The sequence below is a fragment of the Meleagris gallopavo genome, chromosome 1 (assembly GCF_000146605.3).
Source record: "Meleagris gallopavo isolate NT-WF06-2002-E0010 breed Aviagen turkey brand Nicholas breeding stock chromosome 1, Turkey_5.1, whole genome shotgun sequence".
Lineage (NCBI taxonomy): Eukaryota > Metazoa > Chordata > Aves > Galliformes > Phasianidae > Meleagris > Meleagris gallopavo.
In genome coordinates, this window is record NC_015011.2 from 161,627,367 (window position 1) to 161,634,468 (window position 7,102).

Consider the following 7,102-nt stretch of genomic DNA (forward strand, 5'->3'; position numbering starts at 1 on the left):
GGCCGGGCCTCCCGAAGCCATCGAAAGTAGCACAGCGCCCTGCTACCAGTGGGTCTGAGGTACTTCAGTCGCACATCGCATTGCCAGGCTGGACCCGCGGTGTGTAACGTGATGTGACATCAGGCACGGAGTGCCCAGGTGATGTGATGTGGTGGACGGTGTGCGCCTGCCATGAAGAAGAGTGTGTTTCTTGGGAATAGCATCCTAGAAAACCCAAAACCCACTCCCCTCAAAAACCCCGAGCTGTGTGATGCTCACACCCAGCTCACGTTATGCCACAGCCCCACAGAAACAGGTCTCAGTGCTTTCCTTTCATGGACAGCTGGGCTCTGTCACCGCCTCCCCCAGCCCCATTCTGTCCTCCTAACTCACAGCTCTGCAAACCGAGGCCTGCAGCCTGCTGGGGGACGGATGCAATCTGGAGAACCAGCACTTGTTCTCTGCTTTTCAGCCGCTTGCCAAATGCTTGTATCCCAGGGTTCAGTGTAGCATATCCGTCCCTCCTGTATCTGAGTAGCTGCCAACAGATGTTCCTCTGAGCATCTACCTGCCACATTGGGAGCAATGGACAGGGAGCTCGGCCACCATGACCACGTTTGTCAAGATGGCCATGTCAGGGGTGGCTCCTCGATCTGACACTCGCTGCTGTGAAGGAGAATTGGATCCAGCTGCCCAGCTGTCTTCAGGAGAGCTGCCGAAGCAGATTCAGTAGCTGAGAACTTTGCTTTGCCCGCCAAGGAAGGTGGTGCGGCCGCCAGCTGCAGTTGCTCAGAGCCGCTCGGACATCAGAGCGGTGCTGGCAACAAAGGAGCTTTGTTCAGATCCATTCAACGTAACCTATGAGGTAAAGTGGAAAACTTGTGAATAAAAAACGGGAAACCTACAGGCTGAGGCAACTCAATTTACCAATCCATAAACCTACACCCACCAAATAGATTGTATTTTTATAGACGGTGGTGGTGATCATAGTATCATAGAATTGCAAGGGTTGGAAGGGATCTCAAGAGATTATCAAGTCCCACTGCCAATTGCTACCACTGACTCCAAATCAGAATCGCAGAATTATAAAATAACCCAAGTTGGAAGGCACCCTTAAGGATCATTGAGCCCCATTTCTTCTTGCTCATTATATAAGCCTGTCAGTTGCTGCGATGCATTGGGCGAGTCTTAGTAGACACTCAGGAATTGGATACCTCTTAGAGCTACATGGCAGTTTGATTAGTTTTACTGCCTGAATAAAGCTTCTTGGTGGAGCTGTTGACTAGATAATTAAACTTGCATGTACTCAGAGAGAAAACATTCTCATGCAGTTAAGAAAATACTGCTTTTTGGCACTATAATTAGCAGACACTACTAAAATGTGAGGAGTGAGTACTTTGCTGCTTTGGAAACTGAACAAATTATATGGCTCAGGGTGGCTGTTCTTCCTCACCATATGAGCTTCGTATTGATGTATTCCTAGTCACCAACACCTTCAGGATACATACCAGGGCCAAGAGCAGGCTGTTAAGATACACTGGCCCTGAGCAGCCCCCCAGTACTCCATGCTGCATCAGGGCTGGTCTCTCCAGTTCCACTACAGCCCTGCCCAGCCACAGATCTGAATGCAGGCTGCCGTCCTGTCTGGGCTGAAATAGGGAAAGTGAAGGGAAGGAAGGAGGGCTGGTTGTGGCCAGGGAAGTCTGTGAGTGCCTTCAGTGCCCCAACAACGTACGTTTTGTCACTTAAGAGTCATAGGGAGGAAAGATTTTTCATAACAACTCAGAGATGAAGGATTGCAACATCTTTTCAGGTATCCCACTCTACTACATGGAGCTGAGTGCTGCTTTTTTTTTTCTGGGATGACCTATTGGCTTCAGCAGAACAAGCTGACCCAGATGTGGACGAGATGTGGGAGATGTGGGTGCCTCCTGCTGCTCCCCACAAGAGAGTGGGGGAGCTGGTGAGGTGGTATGATTTAAAACCCAATGTCAAAAACAATATGTATAATCATACAACTTCTAATCACACTGTTAATTAATCCTCAAAATTCACCTAACCTGTTTGTCAGTCTCATGTCTCGCCGGCACATCACAAAATGGGACAACTTGAGTTGCAAGACCTCTGGGACAGTGTAGGACTACTGACACAGCAGAGCAGGATGGACCTTTCTCTACAGAATTTGCTGCTTTTCACGTGCTCTCTAACTCCCAGCAGATTTTAACTTACAGGGCTTGCTTTCTGTTGTCTGTTAGAGGGAGGTTATTAATGTTTGAAGTACTTTCTATTGCTGATGTCAAAATTTGTCTTGATAGGATAAGTTATGTTCTTAATTCATGATGACTAGGACTTAGTAATGACCACGAAGTAAATCCTGGTGAAGACTCAAGCTTTGTCAAATGCCGTCATCGAAGATGAAATAACATGCACTGAAGGAGAGGTAAGACAGATCCACCACAAGAGAAATAAATTGAAAGTTGCTGTGTACGAAGATACACACCCAGGTAGGAAAACTCCTCATCTGAAAATGAACCTGGGAAAGTGTTGGGGGAATTATTGTTTTTTTCCTGTTCTTATGCTTTTCTTAAGACATCCATTTACTGCTGTCTGTTGGACTGACTATGATGATCTTTTGGTCTGGCCCAGCATAATCCTTATATCAGCAAACTAGTTCTCAATGAGCCATATCACTATGAATTTGATACCCAAATACAATTCCTGTTGCCGCTTTGTCTCTCTTATATTGGGTCCAGATTCTTCAGTAATCCACACTGGAGGCATCCTATCTAGTGACAGGCTCCAATCCGGGGTGAAAAATGCAGTTCTTTGGGCTGAAAACTCACCTACAGGCTAGGATGGCTTACACAAGGATACTGGCTATATCAGGAGTATGTACTTCATCAAATTTGGCTCTCTGGTGTCTTCCTGTGTCCTTCAGTAGTATCTCAGTGGGTCTGGCTGTCTTGAATAGTTCTCTATAGCAGTACAACATCTACTGCTTCCCACAGGCAGCATGGCCAATGGCTCTTTGCAAGAGCAGTCGTCCCCAATTTAGGACTGTTACAGCAACACAGGGTAAGCTGGACTCAGGGAAACCAAGACCCTCCTGAGGCCACCTGTGCCAGGACAGTCCCAGAGGATTGGCTTCGCTTCTGGAGGAAGTTGTTTCTAGGGATGACTTGAAGAACTGGTGGAGGAGCTGACATGAGGCTTGCTTTGGAGGGTCCAGGGTTTATGCAGGTGTAGAGGCATGAGTTTATTCATACCTTGGTATCTGCAGACAAGGAACAAGTGCACTGATGGAGCAGCTGACTTTTACACTAGCATTTCCAGAAGCTGGGTGACATTTCTAGTGAAGGAGGAACCATAAAATCTCTGGCTATTCACAGCTCGTGCTGTCTAAGAGGCAAGTTGCTGCTTTCAGCAACTTTGCCCATACTTTGACTGTGAGAACAGTTAGGGGAAGCTCCCCAGGGACAGGGCATCACTTTTCTCCTCTGCTATTCTTGTAAGAAATCCCAGATCTTCCTCATTTTATGCTGTTTCCCACTGTCAGTGAGCAGCAAGAACTGCTCAGTGAGAGATGAATGAAGACCAAGGGTGACAACAAGATGGATGTGGGGTGTGGTCTTTTAGAACAGCATCTCATTGCCATGGAGCCCAAACAAGATGAGCTTGTTGGGTAACAGTATCCAGGGCCAGCCAAAAGCCCAGATCACCAGACAAAACCACAGTGATCAGTCAGATCCCAGGTCAAGTCAGCGTCCATACTGGTGAGTTACAGGGCCAAGTATGGGCATGGCTTCATCATAGCTCAGCAGAGACTAAGGACAAGAGCCCTGCTTACCAGCAGCTCCCAAGAAGGGCAGTGAGTCCCTGCCAGTGCTCCTCACATCTCAATCCTTTTGTTGATCCAAGGCCAGCCAGCTGCACTGTCAGAGCTGGCCCTGGGCCCAGCCAATCCCAGGAGGAGGAGGAGGATGCCCTTGGTTCCAGAACACACACCTGGAGCTGCAGATATCCCCTGATATCTGAGCTCCAGGCCACTGCAGAACCAGAGGGGTCACTGGGACGTATGCCAGGGCCTTTGGCCAGCCCTCACAAATTTAAGGCAGATAACAATTAGCAGCCTGTGCCATCCTACCCACAGCTTTGATGCAAGGAAATCTTCTGAGATATAGTTTGCAGAGCTACGGGTCCTCCAGTTTCCTGGTGTTTGGCATTAAGATGTAAATATTGGAAAGCTGGGCTAGGCTGGGCTGTGAGCAGTGAAAATTGATGGGCTGGCTGATTTTCCTGGCATAAACAGCTCTGTGTGGTCCGTTCCATGGCCCAGACCCTCTGGTACAGGCAGTCTGGAGATGCTCAGCCCCAAAAAGGAGCAGGAAATTCTTGACACAGATGAAGCTGCATCTGAAGAAGACAGCAAAGATATGTTTACAGGGAGGGTCCCTGAGGACCTGGGGAAGACTGTCTGCAGGATAGCTCTCTTAATTTATATTTCAAAGTGGATAATTTATTGGTATAATTGGGAGTTTGCTTTCTTCATTACAGATGCGCAGAATACCACAGTAGAGGCAGCGAGAAGGAAGTGTGTCTGGAAGGGAGATAACTGCAGAAGTGCTCTACAGCAGGGAAAATAACGTCATCAGATTTGGGAAACTGCAGGGATAATGAAAACCTACTTTAAACATAGTGGTCACGGAGTATGGGTTACCACATTCCTCACGCTCTGCATCAGGAGAGGTTTGGTTCTGTATCATGGCAAAGGGGAAACCTGTCTGTCTATGGAGCTCTTGGACCCAGCCAGCCAGCATGGGAAGACCCACAGCTTGCTTCCACCAGTGGGTACTGCTCCCCTTGACCTAAAATTGGCACTTGGTTACAAGGGGACCTGAATGGATGGAGGAGCATGGGTAGAGGTTAACATTTTCCCCTCGTATGCCCCATCATGAAGAAGATCCACTATCTAGAAACCAGACATCCTTGCATTGAAGATCGTAATAAAATTGAGGCAATCTGCCATGGCTGGACCTCATTGGTGTCATTTGCACCAGCTCTGCATGGCTGCAAGGAGGCAGGGTGACAGTGCAACACACTGTGTTGTGGTTGGAATATGTGCATGGGGTAGGAGTGACCTTTAACACCTCCTAATCATAATGCAAACCAATGCTGAATGCCTCATGGACTGCCAGTTTCCTAAAGACTACGGTGCCGTGACCCTGCTGTTTTGATCAGGTACTAAGTGATACACATTAACTAGCACATGTTAATATCCTGGGATGGATGGAGAAACTGTGGTTTGATCTACTACAGCCAGATACATTTAGCTAGCCCAGATTTGATTAACCAGCACATTTACCATCACAAGGCATGATGCCCAGTTTCAGACTTTGGCATGTGTCAGTGATACGTTTTTTCTCCTAAACACTATGTCTAAGAGCTACAAGGCTTACTACCTGTGCTATAGGAAATGGGCATTTTTTATCAGAAGCATCTCAATTTAGAATTGCAGTGCCACCAAAGCAGTTTTTAGTGCTCACGTCATCAAAGGTTATCAAGAGCCTTCGAGTGGACTTGACATGATTTCACTAGCTCAGACTGAGAACTTCTCTTGTGAGCAAAGACAATTTTAGGTGAATAATTACTGCAGCAAAGGTGAAGATTTACTGGGGTGGCTCAGGATGCTTCTACTCCTCCTGATGCCAGCAAGCAGCATGCATCACCATTCTGTGTCGTACAGCCACTGCCTCCTGCACTCTCCCACAGATTGGGCTGTCCCTGCCCCTCGTTAATGCAGCTCTGATTACAGCATCCTAAGTGCGGCGGATTTGCTTTCGTGTTCTTGCATCACAGTATTAACCTGCCCTGACATTGCTTCCTTCCAGAGACCTGAGGTCAGTTTGCTGCAGAGGTTTCACCCAAGTGTACAACAGAAATAGAGGCATATTTCAGTAGCTTCTGTTCTGCATAACAAGCTTTAGTTTCTACTCCTATATATGTTGTATGTGCGTGTGTATATATCACATGTAGAATATCACAGATGCAGTGTGTAAGTGGAATAAGCCCCCTTCCCCTTGTATGCCTTAACGGGAGAAAATTCAAATGTAGTTATGTTTCTGGTATCGAGTCATACCCATCACAGCTGGCTATATTGCTACCACATCCCATTCATTGCGGGAGACGTTCTACATATTTAAAGCCTGCAAATAATTGCACATTTGGTACTGTCTTGTTAAGAAAAACATATCATGTTCTTGTTGTCTCAGTAACTTCAGTGTGTAAGAAGCCAGCAAAGCAGCTAGTCCCCAAGCTCACGCATCAAAGCATTTGGCTGCTTTCACATGATTATTGGCAGAAATGGCAATTTTATTTTAAAACCTCCCGTGATCTGATCTCAAGATCTATTTGGATCTTCAGTCCCCATGGTAATAGCATCTTAAATCCTGAAAATAACAATGTGCACAGCTATTTTGACTGGATAAACTAGACGACACACGCATAAGGCTAAGCATATGGGCACATGTTTGCAGTGAGAGGGTTTCGTTTCAGCCATGAAAGTAAATAGCTATTTTCTGAGCACATAGAGAGATCTGCTCTACTGGGTCAGATGTGTCAAGTGCGAGAGTGCTATTTTTACACCACCACTTTTAAAGTAGGCCGGCATTCATCCTTCTGAACGGCTTCCTAACGATATCAGATGTATTCCGGGTACTGTGAACCCATTTGGCTTTAATCTGCTCAGCAAAATACCACTGAAATGGTGACATGGGAGAGGAGAGGTAGCAAAATGGATCCTGGCCTCACTTTGTATTTTTACGTGTCCCCCCTTCGAACTGAAGCATTTAATCACAATAGAAAGCTTGCCGGGCTGTTTCTATTAAGGATGGGAGACTGTTTTCATTTTTGATGCTGCCTCAAGTGTTTGAAGATAGCATATGACAATGCAAGAATCATCCATTCAGGCAGTTTTTTTGCTCACAGCTCTGCCTTTCTGATGAACCTTGACTTTGTCCTGGCTATGTGTAGATGAACCTTATCAATGGGCCACTGGGTTACCACATGGAGCTCATCTCCCGGTCACCTGTCTCCCGATTCACCGGGAAGGGAAGGGAAGGGAAGG

General features: G+C 46.8%; 1 long non-coding RNA gene across 1 annotated transcript; it reads left to right on the forward strand.

Moving 5' to 3' along the window:
• Nucleotides 1-2,805: 2,805 nt before the first annotated feature.
• Nucleotides 2,806-6,828, forward strand: LOC109365400. Its single transcript, XR_004162598.1, has 2 exons — nucleotides 2,806-3,752; nucleotides 4,534-6,828. It is a non-coding gene; the product is annotated as an uncharacterized LOC109365400 (long non-coding RNA).
• Nucleotides 6,829-7,102: the final 274 nt, after the last annotated feature.